At 44.2% G+C, this 17,697-nt stretch overlaps 1 long non-coding RNA gene across 1 annotated transcript; it reads right to left on the bottom strand.

Annotated features, from left to right (window-relative positions):
• Positions 1–319: 319 nt before the first annotated feature.
• On the bottom strand, positions 320–17,697 carry LOC141567801 (uncharacterized). The gene is made up of 4 exons (XR_012490643.2): positions 17,578–17,697; positions 7,050–7,149; positions 6,386–6,458; positions 320–415 (listed from the first exon to the last, which is right to left on the bottom strand). It is a non-coding gene; the product is annotated as an uncharacterized LOC141567801 (long non-coding RNA).

Genomic DNA, 17,697 nt, shown 5'->3' with positions numbered 1-17,697 from the left:
CCCCCCAATGGCTGGCGTGCCCTGAACCTGTCACTTAGGTCCCCATACCTGCTCTTTGCCAATTGCTGCAGGCTCACGTGTTCAACTCCTTTTGTGAACCCAGGGCTTGCAGCATAGTAGGTGCTCAATAAATAGCTCCTGACTCACTGACTGCTACTTGTCACAAGTATGTTTGGCATCTCCTAGGAAGCTTGTCACAAACACAGCAGGCTGGTGAGTGCCCCTGGGTCTCCCTTACCCTGGGTAATGCTGAGTCATGTGCCAACCACCCACTCAGCTGTCATTTCACAGGGAAGCCCTCCCCCCAGAGAAAGTCCTCACCTCCGGTGTCCTCCCCTGCCGTGTCCTGGGTAACTCTCCAAGTCTACCTCTCTGTGTTTCAATCAGGAAGCCAACGGCAGCTTCTGTAAGGGCACTTCTCGGGGAACGCGGTGATTGAAGCAGATCATGAGTGAGGGAGAGAGATTTGAGGTGAGTGAGGTATGGAACAAAGACTCAGGAATAAAAAGAACAAAAGTATAAAAAAGGGGGGCGGTTTGTTTGGTTGATGTTTTTTTTTAAACACTGAATTGTGTACCTCTTCTTGCTTAGGTGGCTTTTATTTTGCATCCAGGGATGCAGGGCTCTTGGAAGTCTTTTTCTTTCTTTCTCTCTCTCTCTCTCTCTCTCTCTCTCTCTCTCTCTCTCTCTCTCTCTCCCTCCCTCCCTCCCTCCCTCCCTCCCTCCCTCCCTCCCTCCCTCCCTCCCTCCCTCCTTCCTTCCTTCCTTTCTTTCTTTCCTTTCTTTATTTTTTTTAAGTATGTTTTTCCAGGACCCATCAGCTCCAAGTCAAGTAGTTGTTTCAGTCTAGTTGTGGAGGGCGCAGCTCACAGTGGCCCATGTGGGGATCGAACGGCACCCTTGTTAAGAGCATCGCATTCTAACCAACTGAGCTAAGCAGCCACCCCGTCTTTTGATTTCTGTTAGGAGCCCCTGAGCCACTTCAGACCCCTACCCCAGCTCCCTTGGCGCACCCACTCCTCCTCTGTCCTTTAGAAAGAGTGAGGTACATGCCTCGTGCCATAACAACTCACAGTTTAAAAGCCCATGTGGTATAACGGTTATATCTGAGTTATCATACATGACCGCATAGCCAGTCCCACAGGGAGAATTTCTATGGGTCCTGCTTTGAAAGTGGGTAAACTGAGGCTTAGAGGAGTGAGTGGGAAATTCCAGCCTCCCGTGGGTTAGGGTGGCTCAGGGTCCCCCTTAACCATGCCCCCATATCCTATCTTGCCTCTTCATTGCATGATAAAGGAAAGGGCTTTTCCAGGCCCCTCCCTCCATCTGAGGGGGGAAGGAAGGTGAGGTCCCAGAGCTCGGAAGGGTCCCTGCAGAGATGGGCCTTGGCTGAGCTTTGCTGAGGAGGCAGCAGAACGCCTTTGGGCTGTGGGGGTTTCACTTTCCCACTATTAGGTGGGGACAGTTTCCTCATCTCTTGTTCATCATACAAAAATTAAGAGTTATTATTTTTAAAGACTTTAGCTCCTGCCTCACGTGTGCTCCTTACACGTGAAACAGAGAAGGCAGGCCTGGAGGAGGGCATGTAATCTTAGGGTGGATAAAGGGAGAGGGAAGGTGGATGCAAAGAGCAGGACAGGCCTGGGACGGGGCCCTCAGCTGCACCATCTGCCTGAATTCTGAGAAAAGTGGACAGAGGCTCCCAGGGCTTGGACTGACAGAGTGCAGGGGTCACGTGGGCTTGTGTCCTCCAGTACCATAGCCCTTCGTCCGTTGTATCCCTGTGAACAGACTCGTTTCTCTGAACCCTGCTGGACTCTGACCACTCCAAGGCAGGACTTTGCTCTACTGTATTTCTAAGGCTTAATCAGCACATGAAGGGTACACACATATTAATATGAGTTGATAGGAGCCAACAGCAAATCCTGGCCAAAGCCTGAACTGGGAGATGGGGCCTGCCTGTGTGCAGTGCATAGAAGCATTCTGTGCATCAAGGGCCCGATCTAAGTGGCAAAGCAGGAAAGGTCTGAGCCCAGACGTCAATGTTCACGAGTCCACTTGCTTCCAGATCAAGCCACACCGTCTGTGATCAGCTTTTGTTAAAAAATAAAGCTGCCATTGTGACTTCTATCCGTTTTATTGCTTATTTATCTCTTAATTTGTTCTTAAATTGGGTGGAGAGTGGAAGAGCTGTTTAATGAGGCCACTTTAAACTTCAACATCATTTAGCTTTACAGTAATAATAGTAATTATTATTATTTTGCATCTCAGTGTTTCTCAAAGGCTGAAACCTTGAAACACGTGCACTAGTGTCATGTGTGGGGTGAGAGACGCTGTGAAGGTACAGATTCCTGGGCGTTTTTCCAGACCTACTCAGAATTTCTGAGGGGGAAAAAGAATGGCCCAGAGTTTTTCATTTTAACAATCACTCCGGTAATTCTTTGGCAAACCAGACGTTGAAAACCACTGCATTTTCTTATCTAATTTCCACTAGAATCACACAAGGGAGATAGACATATGTATCCTATACACAGAGGGTGCCAAAAAATGTGTACACATTTTAAGAAAGGAAAAAACTATTAAAATTGTACTACTCAATATATACCAATAACAAAAGATAAATGCAAGTCATGTTTGACTTCTGCAATTACAAGAGGTGCTCAAAGTGGTTCCCATCAGCATCCAGACACTTCTGATGACAGCGAACTACTGCTTGAGCAACGTTGACCAACGTGTCCACTTGGATACATTTTTTTGGCACCCCCGGTATATGTATATAATAGATACACATATAAATATGAATAAGTAAATATATATTTATTATATGTATTTTGTTTTACAGGCAAAGGACCTCAAGCTTAGAGATGAAAATTAATAATTAACTGCCCACTGCTATGCAGCCCCTGAGTGGCAGGACTATTACATCTGCATTTCCTTGTAACTTATTGGCCTTGCGTTCCTCAAATTCGAGCTGTTCTGTGTCCTTAGGACTGTGTAGAGCTCTGAGGCTCAGAAGATGTACTAAAATGATTTCTGAACTCACATTAGCTATAATTTAATCGGGTAAGGGGAGCAAATGATTTGGGGTGTGGGCACATGTTCAAAGATAAGGGGCATATACGTAGCAGGAGTTATGGGAGTTTGGGGAGAGGAGAGCAGATGTGGCCTCAACTGGAAAAACATCCAAGAAGAAAGTAGGACTTCCGATTGACTGTCTAGACTGAGTCAGATGGGCATAGGTGAGGGGAGTGGAAAAGAAGGTTCCAGGTGGAGGGGTAGCCTGGATGAAGCTCCGGAGGCCGGGCATCATAAGGCAGTGTGAGACCCTTCCAGCCTGTGCCACATCAGTCACACAGCTGGCAGGCTGTAATGCCTTGGGCCCGGCTTATTAAGCACATTTGAAAATTGGGCGAATTGCTTGATTTGGTAAAAAATTACATGGTACATTTAATCAGGCCTCCTTTAAGGAACAAATGTCATTAAACATCCCTTAATTAGCTGCCCCTGCAGCCTGACTGGGTGAAAATGATATCCTTGACAAACTACAAAACATTTTTAAGGTCATATATGGAGAAGAAAAATACCACTGGATGCCCTTGGGTAATAGGCCCATAAAAGCTTGCCTCATTTTCATTCACTGGAAAGATTCATTCTGGATTGCAGCTAATCGGAATGGGATGGGCTTTCTTTGGAGCAGAATGTTAAGACCAAGGTGTGTTGGTCTTTATGCTAAAGGAGGGAAAAATAAAAGATCCAGAAAAACAGACACATACACATTCAATAACACACTTGTTTATCAGCCTGCTGATTTGTTATGGGAATAAAAATGTCTACTTGCTATGTCTACTTGCCCAGGATACTGTGGGATATTATAGCAATCCTGGTCTGGCTATGCCAGGACAAAAAGCGAATCAGAGAATGTTACAGAGATGAAGGGGACGGTGCTATCAGTTCCTTCGGTGTAATGTACACTCTCTGCACAGAGAAGAACACACATCATATGTGTGCAGCCTAATAAAATTTCAGCTAAAATCACCCATGTCACTAGCACCACCAGATCAAGAAACCAAGCCCCCTAATACTTTCTTTCCATCCTCTCCTGCTGCCTCCACCCTCTGGTAATTATTGTCCAGACTTCTCACAGTAGCGGCTGATTTTCCCCGCTTCTGTTCTTCATTTGATGGCATCATGCAGTGTGTACCCTTCAGTGTCGGGCTTCCTTCGCTCAGCAGTGTGAAATATTCATCTACGCTGCTGTGTGTGCTGCAATTTGTTCACTCTCATGGTTGTATCGTGTTCCGCGGATATGCCACCATTTATTGACATATTTTCAGCTCATGGATATGTGGGCAATTTTTCATTCCTAGGTACTACCATGTTTCCCTGAAAATAAGACCTAGCCGGACCATCAGCTCTAATGCATCTTTTGGAGCAAAAATTAATGTAAGACCCAGTTTTATTTTAATATAAGACTGGGTCTTATAATATAATAGTAAATATGATATGATATGATATAATATAATATAATACCAGGTCTTATGTTAATTTTTGCTCCAAAAGACTCATTAGAGCTGATGGTCCGGCTAGGTCTTATTTTCGGGGAAACACAGTATGAACAAAGCTGCTATGAACATGCCTTTTGTTGGTGCATTTTGGTGCATGTTGGCATATGTTAGCATGTGTCGGCGTATGTTGGCGCATGTTGGTGCATGATGGCATATGTGGCCCTATCTAGACATAAGACTCTTGTGCTCAGCATACGCAGTGTAGCTGGAGTGTACACAACATCATGCCTTGTGATAGACACATTGGTGGCAAGAGCATTAATGTACCTTAATAATATATATTATATATGGTATATATAACATTTATAATAATATATGTACATATGTATGTATGTGTGTGTATATATACATGTACATGCATATAAAACCTATCTGTCTATCATTCCTTTAGGCCATCAGCTCTTTGAGTGCAGGGACTTCTGGCTTATTTTTTCTTCCTAGGGACAAGTGAACTGCTTGGCACAGGGAAATCCCGATCTACGTTTGTTCAACAAAGGAAAGAGCACTGGGCTCCAATGACTGGATTCTAGTCATTTAGCCTTTCTGGGTCTCAGTCTCTCCATTTGTCTAATGGGGAAGATTCGTTAATTGAAGGATGCTGACTGAGAGAGTTGGCTTTCTCCTCAAGGAACTTACACAGCAGAACCCCTGCCCCCAGCACTTACCTCTATAGTGTGGGGAGTGACAAGTCTTGCTTTTCGTCAGACTTCTTATTAAAGACAGTGTCTACTTAACCTAGATTAGGATTCTGACATGATATCCCCCCAACAGAGGAAGGGTTCTAATTGCAATCAGCAAAATCAAGCCACAATTAAATGCCTGCAAATTGTCATGTTCATGGAAAAAGCATTTTCCATCTCTTCTGGTCATTGCCTCCCGGCCCCCCACCCCCAGAAGTCCCTTCACAGCATTTTCTCATGTTTCACTTCATTTTTAAGTGTTGACTAAATACATTCTTCTGTACATTTAAGATACACCTTTAAGGTAATCCAAACGACGCAAACTAGTAAATACAATTTGAATACGGTTTCTCATTAAAAAAAAATCAAGTAGATTTCAAATAATTTGTTCCCATATTTGATTCCCTGCCTGCTTGTAACGTAGGGAAAATAAGACGTCTGTGGAAAATTTGTACCGTGAGTTCGATCACCAAGTAGATGGACTCAGGGATCACAGCACGGCTTTCAATCATCCCATCCCTCCCGAGGCCAGTCACTTTCACAGTCAGAGCTGGCATTTTCGACCGCGCACTGGCTCTGCATCACTGGGTAAGCCAATGCCTTCTCTGGGCCTTCAATTCCTTATCTATAAATTGTGGTTTTAGGTAAAATTATTTCCAGCTTTTACATTTAATTATTCCCCAAATTTGGAAATGATTTTTAAAAGGAATTTGGGGTGAAGTAGATGATAGGGTGTGGCAGATTGCATTATTTTCTCTTATTTTTCTCCCCTTCCTGCATCCTTTGCCTTAAGACCTTTCACTTCCATCCAGAAGGGGTGGAGGCTGTTCCCCACACCCCATCGTGACTTGCCTGGGCCTTTGAGATGTGGGTGGATGGACAGAGTGCCAGTTCCAAGCCTAGACTATAAGGAATATTGCAGGTTTCTGTTTCCCCTTCTTGTGCTTCCATCCCCCATGAGAAGATGTAGCTGCTATTCCTTCAGGCTGGACCCCAGAAGGAACACATTTACAGCACAGCATTTCCAACCATCCCACTGACCCATGGGCCTGAGAATAAAAGCTCACTGTTGCAAACTGACTGACACATACAAAGCAAGTATGTCATTTTGTCAACAACAGGAGCAATGACAGAACATACCTTTGCCTTGGGTGTCTATTGACTCTCGGTCTGTTGAGACAGGTGGGTGAGATGGCTGTCGAAGAGTGGAAACCTGTCCCAGGTAACAATACATGTTGTTAGCTTTCTGTGTGACACTCTTGCTGAGCCACTGACTTATGTGACCTCACTTACTCTTCACAACGACCTTATGAGGAGGTATGAGTCTTGCCACGCATGGAGGACAAAAACAATGCTTAAAGAAGTCAAGAGCCTTGCTCAAGGTTAAGTAATTACAAGTAGGGGGTGTAGGAGGGAATCTCAGGCCAGCTCTGGACCACTTTGCTCTGCCCCCTCTCAAAAATGTTGATGTCAAATGTGAGTGGTCTGGTGTGTCCACATTCTCGTGGAGACCTGTGTGCACTCATAGGTCACACAGAGGGTGCCAAGGGGGGGACTATGGTTATACATTCTGAGTATGATGGAAAGGTTAGGATCAGACTCGTGGACCATGTGTGGCAAGACTGTCAGTGCTCACCGAATACTCATGTACCCTCTCTGTTGTCCAGGCGCCCTGATGGTTGTGCTGGGAACGTGACTGGGTTCTACCAAGTTAGAAGTAGGCAGATACATGCTGAACAACTTTGGGGAATATATCTGTCGCTTCAGTGTAACCGTTCTGTCCTCACTAAACAGTGTGACTCACGTTTTCAGCGGAGTATGGAAATTGCTTGGCTCTTCCATCTGGAGTGGATACCTGAGATATTCTGTTCTCTTCTGGCAACAATTTAAGATGTCCAAAGTACCTGCAACACATTAGATGCACGTCAAAGGAAAATAAAATGCTGAGCTAGATGGATGAATAGAAGAAAGAAAGAGTGACAAAACTGTATCTGAGAACATAATTGGGAGATCCGATGGGAGATGGAAGCGTGTCCAGACAGCCTCCTCTCCAGAATGGAGAACACGCCACCAGACGTCTTGTTCCTTCTCTGATTTTAACATCAGTGACATTGAAGCAGGAGTTGTCATTTCAGTGGACGATGACGGCAAGTTCGATCGTCAACCGCTGCCTCTGAAGAAACAGCTTATTAGCTTTAGGAGCTCACAGCTACCCCCAAATCCAGTGGGAGCTGCCACGAGACAGTGCCATTCTTCATGGCTTTAATCTGAAACATTTACATCCTTCGGGGGACTGTATCAAGAGCTTTTAATGAAAAAAGTTCCATTTGAAATAAGCTTGTGCTTTTTTAAAAAAATTGCTTTTCTATTCTTTTTCTTTCTTCTTTTTCTTTGTCTCTCATTCTGGAAAGGCAAGCTATAGAGTGTTATAGTTAATTCCTCACACCTCTTGTTCACTGAACAATTATTGAGGACACTTTGAAGAGAGTTTTTTATTTTCTTTTTTCTTTTCCTACTAGGAAGAATAATAGGACCTGAAATTTAAGCAGACTGAGCCATGGGAGCGGGAGGAGTAGGCAGTGGCCTGGGCTGAGCTGAGGGCTGTGGACCAAAAATACCTCCTGTGGAAAAAAATCAATGTCAGGGAATCTGCACTCAGGAGCTTTTACTTCGAAGAGTTGGAGGCAAAGAGGTTACTATTTCTAGGCAAATATGGGTGAGATACATACGCATAGAATCTCCACGATTTGGGCAGATAGATGTATGATGATAAAATGTATGCAGTCTCTTATTCCTTCAAGCTCTGCAATAGCTGTGAGCTCACATAATGTACAAAACAAACCTATGAGTTAGGGCTCATTTCCCCCATTTTATGGGTGCGACTGAGGTGTGATTTATTACGTTCTGGCTGAATGGGGATCTATGTGGGTTCTTGTAAGGGCTGTCCAAGGATGGTTCAGAGGCTTTCCCTGCCACACTCTTTCCATAAATAAATACCATCTCTGCCGCCACCACCACCACCATCAGCACCACCATCCTCTCCACCACTACCATCATTACTGCTACCATTGTCACTGCTTTCACCACCACCACCACCGCCACCAACACCCCCATTCCCCTCCCTATCACAGCCACCACCACTGTTGGCATTACCGTCACCATCACCACCACAACCAACCACCATCATTATCACCACCACCACCGTTACCACCACCATGGCTACCACCCTCACTACAACCAACATCACCATCACTCCATCACTTCCAATAGCTCCTTGTACCATGATGTCCAGTCACCGGAGGAAGACTCAGTGCCCATGCAGCTCCCGGGTGCGGGCATAGATGGTACCTACATGAGGAGGCTGAAGTGTCTACATACTCGGGCTCAGCCTCTTTCCCCAGGTATCTCAGGTCTGCCTCCTCCTGGGTTTCACTTTCCACTATCATCACTCACTTCTCAACTGTCTCTCCCCTGATCCCCCAATCAGAAGAAGGAATCATGTTCTGAGCTATGGTGGAGGGTTGGAAAACTCGCTCTTCAGTTTCAACTCCACAGGAAAAGCTTGGTCCCCACCTCCCCAGGCCTTTGTTCGCTGTGCCGTCCTCCCTTCATTTAGGTAATACTCACGGAGCCGAGTTGGCTCTGGGTTCCAGGCTTGGTCTATGGGACAGCAGCCTGGCGTCATCCAAAGGCTTATCAGCCACAGAATCTCAGACTCCACCCCAGACCTACAGAATCAGAACCTGCATTTTAACAAGCTTCCTGGGGGATTCTTAAACACAGACTTCAAGAAGCACTTCTGTAGCTAACTAACTGATGGAGGGTAAGTGGTGGGAGCACAAGAAAAAAACTGTATGTAAACCTGGGATTTCAAAACTATTTGCCAAACAGACAAGAGAACCGAGGCTCAGAAGGGTGGTTGTGGCTTCATACCCTGCTGCTCAGAGAAAACAGAGCAAAATGAGACCCTGGACTTCTGCCACCAGAGCGTGAGCTCTTTTCAGGACAGCTTGCTACCTCTCCCTGTGCAGGTCAGAAAAGTGTCCTGTACCCTGAATCCAGGGCATGTAGAAAGTCAGTGTGGGCAGAGAACACCCACATGGCCTGGGGTCCAAATTCCAGTGGAGGGTACAGTGCCAGGTCAGAAGTGTCCTCCAGCAACGCGACTCCACATTTGAGTCCTTTCACAGCTTCCTTTTTACTTTATTCGCAGCTGAAATCATTGTCTCGTGTGATTTTGACCACATGCTTACTTCTTATGGCTTCTCCCACTAGAATGAACTTCACAAGGCCGTGAACTTTTTCCATCTGCTTGTGGCTGTATTCCCAGCATTGTCATATAGAAGACGTTCGAGAATTTGTAGAACAAAGAAGTGTAAGAAAACAGAGGTCCCCAAAATGAAAATAATTTACTAACATTATTTGTTTAAGTCAAAAAGAGAGACAATTGTCTGCCAGGCAGTACCCTAGGCACTCTATATATGTTCAATCCCTTATGGTAGTAGGTATTTTTCATATATATATATATTTGTTTTGTTTTTTCCCGCATAAGGATGGCTGTCCCGAATGACAATGCTAATATGTCGCTATCCTTGTCAGACATAAGACTTGAATCTTGATCTATTGACACGATTTTTTTAGATGCAGAGAAATAAAAAGAAGGAAAGAATAATTTGTTCATCTATTCTAAGCATAAACTCCATGTCAGATGGAAAGGGAGACACTTTCTATGCATTATTTCTCTTAATCTACCCAACATTATACAGATTGTGTTATTATCTCAAATTTTCACTGAGAAGGCACAAGCCAAAGACCTTTTGTCTAGAAAGTAGTTGACACATATTTTGAAATCAAAACTGTTTTATTTCAGTCTATGTTCTTAGTCACATACCACTTTGTCTTCTCACTCTTCCTTATTTAAAGGAACTGATCTCTATTATAGAATACTCAGTAAGACCTCCATTCATTTTGGCAGAAGTTTACCATATACCATAAGGAAGGGAAGTTAAAACATAGGAAGCTGATTGCAGAGATTTCTTTTAAAGCAACCATTGTCATGTTTTCTCTTGGGCCAGCCTGTGTCTGCTCAGTCTCCTGTACTTTCTCCTTCCACTGCCTCAGGTAATGAGTCCTTAACACTAGTTGGCTCCTCAGCCTGCAAAGAGGGCCACTTCTGTTCTCCATTCTTTATTTCCTCAGCAGCAGAGGTTGTATGATGCATTTCAGAAAAAAATTCCAACGAGGATGAAATTGGATTGGGTTTCTGATGGACCTTCTGTGAGTTAAATCTTTCTCTCCCTGGAAGGAGAGAGACCTTGAGTTCAGATTCAGAGGGCCTTGGATCTGAATCCCGACTCGGGAGGAGGAAGTACTTGCTCAGAGGTTGTTCTGAGGTGTGGGTGTTCTGATGAACTGCTTCCCGTGTGCCCACGGTCTGTGCAAGCTGGTCCATGGACGTTTGCCTGATCGACTGAGGATTGCATGGTCTTGGGGAAGGGGACCCAATAGTCTCCTGCAGCTCTCGTTATGTTCCGAGTAGAGATACTGCCACCCAGGTGTGCAGACTAGGGCATAAATGGAGGCTCTGAAGAGTGAAGTCCTCTCCCTGCCACCTTACAACATGGGATATGTTTGGATAAAGCATGTTGAAAGAAAAGGCAACAACTGCCACTTTACTCACTTAGAAAGAGTAAGCATTATATATAGCTCAATAGGTTAGGAAAAAGGGATCTTTTGGGATGAACAGACATTAAATATGTTTTAACAAATCTTTAGAGGAAGCAACCGTGGCAAGATCACAGGGCTTAATCCAATGATGAGAGAGTTAGTGTGGACTGGGGAAAGAAAGGCCGACAGAGAGGAGACATACGCAGTATGTGATCACATGAAATTCAGTGTACTTACAGAGTAAGAATTAATTTGGGAAAAGACTGGCCTAAAGGTTATCCAAGACACAGAACATTGTTAAACAGGAGACACAGCATTAAAAGACTTTAGAAGTGAATGTGAAAGAGAAACATTTGCAGTTTTTGTTTTTTTTTTTATTTCTAAGTTATCTAATTACCAGTGGCAAATAATTGCTATGCTGATTATAAATAAAACTATTATCCTTTTATTAAAACAGAGCTAAGAAACACTATAGAGAAATAATTTTTAGGTAAGAACAGATAATATTTTTTTCTCCCCTGTTGTTTTCAAGTACTCGTATTCACAGTGACCCAGTCTACTTCCAATTACCCTGTGTTCTCGAAGCACAAGCAACACCTTTCCTTGATTTTCACGTGGGATTTGCACTTTTCACTAACTCAGACTCAACTAATGAAGGGCAGTCTCAACTAATGAAGTTTTACTCAATTTGTCGCCCAGTAGTGAATTTACCCACTGGGAAATGAACAGAAAGACAACCTGGGGCCTTTTAGGAGTAATTAATGTGTTGAGAATTTCTATGGAAGTTGAATTGCTGGTTCTAAAATGTACAGTCTAAACAATTGTCACCCCAATAAATTTAATAAAAAAATAAATAAATAAATAAATAAATAAAATAAAATAAAATGTACAGTCTAGTTACTGCTGTTACTGGGCTGGTGGGATGTTGGCCTGGGAGCGGGGGAAGGGCACAGGGGAGGATTATCTCTTATTACTAATTCTGTTTCCCAGGCAGACTCTTTCATGCCAGGACTGTTGATTTATCCTCCTGACTCCATGTTGAAGTCGGCTGTGGACTTAGGGGTGATTTATTTTGGCTGCGTTAATATGAGCGACGTCACTGGGCCTAATGATTAAGTATTCATGGTCGGCCATAAATTACTCTCTTTCTTTGCTCTAGATAACAACGGATTATTTTTCACCACTTCTGAGCATGAATTATGAAGGACAGTTACTTCTTTAATCTCTAGCACATCTAGCCATGAAAAGGTTTGTGTCTCCAAGTCTCCCGTTTCAGAAGACAAGCTACAGCTACCACTTCTTTCTTTTAAAAAAAGAAAGAAAGAAAAAAAAACCACACACACACGAAAAAAACCATGAGCGAATGAATTACTGCTCCTGAACATTTATCTAGGCACTATTGTCTAGTAGGGGAAAAACTGGGTTGTGTGTCAGGAAACTTGGACGTTTTCCAGGGTCCCGCTTCCAATCAGCTGTGGGAATAGCTACAAATTCCAATTTGTCAGGCCTCAGTTTCCTGATCTGTTAGTCAAGAAAGCCAATATAGTTGCCTCTCCTTTCAAGTTATTGTGAGGCCCATGAAGACAGCAGCGACACGTCATAAGGACAGCTGGGACGATATGAACGTACACATGTGCTTGCATGTGTATTGATATGTGTGACGTCTGTGTCGGCATTCAGTTATGGAGGAAAGTCACTGCCAGAAACTACAGGATTGGTTACCACCCCTCTGTGTCTCTGGGATTACATGGTTTTTTTTTAACTTTTCATTGTCATGTTTCCAAAGTAGTTGGACACGTACTTAGAGGCCTGAAACCAGCATAAACAGAAAACCCATCTTTTTTTGTTAACAAATCATCATCTACTTGGTTGCTCCTCTGTCAGGATACGCAACTCACAGTTTAAATCATGGTTTAGAATCATTTTGGTCAGTTTCTCACTAGATAAATATAAAGAGTGTAGGTATAGCAAATGGCATAGTGAAAAAAAATAAAAAATAAATGAACCCAAATCAAAAAAGGCCGTGCAGGGCGTAAAGTCAGGTTTCAAGTTCAGAGCCTTCCTCCTGGATTCTGTAGTTTCCTTTCCGTGGGGAACATGATGGCTCTTGTATATTTGAACTGAGTCTGACTTCTTGAGAGCACAGCGGTATTTTTGCACTTGTCCTCATCGCATGGCCGTGTGGCACGATTAAGTTGATGAATTCAAGTTTGCAGCCAGCTTCTGTCCCAAGGGATTTCCTGCAAGAGGGTAAAGGTGGCCTTCCCAGGCCTTTGGATACCGAGAGAAGCAGGTTGGAAAACACATTCTTGCAACTTTAAACACCCATTCTTGTCTGCCAACTAGAAACTGCCTCCTAATGTGCCACATCCCACACGCATTCGGATTTAATTTGTTTGCTTTTTTTCGGTGATTGCTCTTTAATTATTGCAGTGTTGAAACAACTTGCTCTGTCTCCAAAAATACGCTCCAGTAGGTGGGGGAAAGATGAAGGGGTGCCATACAGGCGGCCTGGAAGGCTGAGTGACAGCTGCCTGAGGAGCAGTGGCTCAGGACCTGGCACCTTCACTGTTCCTGCACCTCCCAGAGGAAGGACTCAGCTGTTAGAGGTCAAGGTAAGAACCGGGTCCTGAAAGTGGGCTCGGGCCAAAAGGTAGAAGTTATAGGTGTATGGAAGCTAAACTAGGTAATATCTAAGAAACTCCCTTGCCTCCAAATATGATCACATTCTTTTAAGTGTATTAGCTTCTTGGGATGAAATGTCATAATGTAGAAAACAATGGACAAGTGGCAGGCCTGTTTTAGGATACTTTTCTGTCACTTAAAGTCTTTGGGTCTTTGACGAAGTTTCATAAACTTCTCTGTGCCTCAGAGTTTCCGGTAGTAATATGTGTATACTGATATTGAGTTCATGGGGTTACTCCGAGGCTCGAATAAGATTAATTTCTCTTAGTGCTTTTTATGGGGTGGGGTTGGTTCCTCTCAGCTGCTTTTCTGGGCAAATGCATTTCCTCCTGTCTCCCCCTGTAGCTTGGGAACGTGGGCCAACATGGAAAACCGGAAGCCTATATCCAGATCTAGATTCTACTAATCGGCCACGGGTGAGTCATTTTTCATCTGCTAAGGTTGTTGTGGGGGTTCAACGGGATGGAAATTATGACAGACCGTTTCTTGAGCTCTTAGTTTCTATGTGCCAAACACTGTGATAGCCCCATCACACAAATTAGTCGGTTTCATCCTTAGGAAATCCTAAGATCCTCAAATATTCCCAATGTACAGAGGCCAGTGAGAGTCAGAGTGAGAACAGGAAGAAGAAAAAGCTAATGTGAGAGAAGGGAGACGTACGGAAGAGGTGGTGGAGAAAAGAAAAAAAGAAAAATAGTCTCAAGAAGGGGAGCCACATGGTTAAGTTGAAGCTTACAGACTTCTTCCGTAAGCGCCCTCGGCTTTGGAAACAGCAACTTTTTCTAAAATACGAATGTCAAAAAGAGAAGAAACCAAGTCAGAGAGTCAGAGTTAGAACAGGACAAAGGATCTGTTGGTGTGTTTTGACTGAATCCCCAGATGCCAACATTTTCGATACTCTTAGAAAACCAAACTAGTGAGGCTTTTGTTTCCTCCAGTGTCTAGTTCAATATCCCAGACTTGATACTGGATAGACCGGTGGCTGGAGCTAACCTACTGCTGGAATGATTTCAGTGTTCAGCTAATGCTTCATTCGCTCAGCCAGTACTTACTGAATGTACTGTATGGATCTGATGTTGGGGGTAAAGCAGAGCAACAGGGAAGTTATGTAGGGAGGGTGGGCTTAAGCTTTAGCTTTTGTCTTTGGGCAGGAGACGGGCTGGGTAGGCAAGATCATGGAATCAACAATTTTGGGGATGATTTACAAATGATTTAAAACTCTTCTTTTTTTTTGGTTCCAGGTCTGCCACATCAAGAATTTTCAGCCCTAACATTTAGCTTAGTGACTCTGAGAGACACAATCCGGGGAGACGACTTTGGATAGTCTGCAATTTTTATTCTTTGTCAATAGAAGTCATATTTAATCTGATCTGCATCTATGAAGTGGGCAACCTCATATTCATACCTAAATCACAGAGGTATTCCGAGTGTCTCCAATGCCCTTTGCAAACTTTCCAGTACCCCAGACACACACACACACACACACACACACACACACACACACACACAGTACTTTTTAGTTTTTTTTTTTCTTTTCTATATTTAATGATGTTTTGGCATCTTAATAACGTTTCTGGCTGGGGAGAGACCACCCCTCTAGGGCCTCAACAATTCTTAGAGAGAGCAAATGGCTCAGCCAGGAGCATGCCTTTGGAATGCAAATGTACCATTCCAGCGTCCTACCTGCCCTGGCTGGGCCATACAACCCAGGAGGCAATAACCCTCTTCCTTAATCACCCTGTCTGGTTCCAGGCATAGAGGGACCATGCGTGTAGGTAATAGTCCTCCAAAATTATTCAAAGTAGCCAATAACAAAATGGTTGCCCTTCCCTTCTCACCTTTCCTGTAAGAACTTCAATAAAGCGCTCGCTCTTGTACCTGTCTGTGCCGCCTGACTGCACTGGCCCTTCCCCACGGGGCCCCGGGTGCTGTGCCACTTCCCCGTTCCTACAATCAGCTTTATTTTCCTGGGCCTCCCCTATGTCTCCTCCTGCGGCCACACCTGACTGGCCATCCCATCAAACACAGAAGACACACAGATTACTGTTAGACAAAGGGCTTTCTAGTTTACAAAACAAACTTACGTTCACTAGGTAAAAGTTACATTAATCTTTTGAAATGGCTGTCTCTTTCCTCAGGTCATGGGTTAGGGAGCAGATTCAGAGAGGGGACAATCTGAGCAGGCTGGCCCAGTTCAACACATTCAGGAGGCAGGCCTGAGACTCAGGTCTTGGAAATCCAGGTTCCAAGTCCTGAGTTTCAGGGTTTCCACTCTTATTATAATCTCCTTCTGTAACCTCAGCCGTGATAACTGCTAGGTCTTCCATGAAAACACTGTGGACCATGCTGATGAAAGCAATACTGTTGCTCGTTTTACATGACATCAGAAGACAAGGCAAAGGGAACCAGCATGATTTGAGCTCCGACCCTCCCGTGATTTAGCCCTCTCTGAAACAGAGGTTATTGTCTCTGTGTTACAGATGAAAAAAAGGGACACTCCAGGCTTTATTTCCAGCTGAAGGTCATACGGCTGGTAAGTCGGACAAGAGCGACTTCCCTCTGGTAGCACAGCCCGCGTCTGCAAGCCTCTCTAGGTTCTCCGGGCAACACAAGCCCCCTCTCTAAACTCTTTTCATGATGCTTTGCATTTTCTGATCAAAAGTGCCCGGTGGGGATAGACACTGGGAGGCAATTTAGCCAAATATCCTTTTTAGCAAATGATTTATTTACTGCTGCTAGGACAGCATTTTCTCCGATTCTTTCCCTGGCCCGCCTGGCTGCTTCCTGTCTTTTTTGTTCATTTCTCGCCAGGAAGCCTCTTATCTTTTGCTGATTTGGGGCCAGTACATTTTGTCCCCATAGTGAATCTGAGACTAATGGGCGCCCAGAAGAAAGGCAAAGCTTAAAGCCACTCAGAAGCACAGTTGTCTTCTCTTGGAATAAACACGTCCTTTTTCCTTACGTTTCTAAGTGGGATCCTTCCTAACGACCTCTGTCCGCTCACACCACGCACTTTTTCTCACACATCCATCCGCTTCCCAAGCAAGCGTAACTGAACAAACTTGGATGACATGGGGAATAGGAAGTAATTCTGATAAGAATCCATATGCCCTTACTCTTTGCCTAAGTTTTAGTATATGTGAAGCTGCATCTGAGAGGGAGGGGGTGGTATTAGAGGCTCCTAAAAAGAGAAACAGACACAGAGTGCCTTGTACTCTGCGCTCATATGCTCAACATTACCACTTTCATTCTATACATTCAGAGGATCGCATGACCAGTGAGCTGTGAGAACAGAACCAAAACTCTCTGAAAGGCTTTATGTCTCTCTCTCTCTCCAGCATAATACCTGTCCAGATGAAAAGTACGGCCTCGCTTACAAAGTTTGATGGAGGCTACCTAGTTGAAGAAGGCAAGTCCAGTAGAATAAAACCAACCTGGAATGCTGTTTCCTACAAGTCACCTTGGCTTACCCAGGGCTATGCTCACGTATCACATGCCCAGGGAGGTCAACCCTGCCACCCTGTTTAAGTTGCCCCTCCAACACTCTCTGTCTCCCTTCCCTGCTCTGTAACCTCACTATCTGACACATTGTATATTATACTTATCAATTTACTGTCTTTCTTCCCTTGCTAGAGTGTAAGGTCCTTGAGGATGGGAATTTCAACTGTTTTGTTCATTGTTACATTCCCGGTGCCTAGAACAGTGCCTGGCACACAGTAGGTGTTCAATGCATATCCAGTGAATGAATGAATGAATGAATGGAAAAAGGAGAGTTAGGTGTCCAGTGGTGAGACCCAGAGCGCTGTACCAGTGCTGCCTCTATCAGTTCTTTTTAAAACACAGAGCCGGCAAATACATTTCAGATGAAAGAATTTGCATGTAAACAGCTACTCAGCTAGCTCTCCTCAGTCTGGATGGCTCTTGCCATTAAATCTCTGAAATCAAGACGGAGACTTTATGTTCATTCTATGAAATCTTACTTTTGTTAGAAGAGGCCAGAGAGCTAGGCTCAGAGTCTGGGATCGGGGCACCAGCACGGATGGCTTCTAGGTGAGGGCCTCTTCCTGGTTTACTGACAGCCGTCTTCTTACTGTGTGCCT

Source organism: Rhinolophus sinicus, chromosome 6, assembly GCF_057876585.1.
Source record: "Rhinolophus sinicus isolate RSI-liver-muscle chromosome 6, RSI-T2T, whole genome shotgun sequence".
Classification (NCBI taxonomy): domain Eukaryota; kingdom Metazoa; phylum Chordata; class Mammalia; order Chiroptera; family Rhinolophidae; genus Rhinolophus; species Rhinolophus sinicus.
This window is presented reverse-complemented; position numbering and strand designations above follow the sequence as displayed.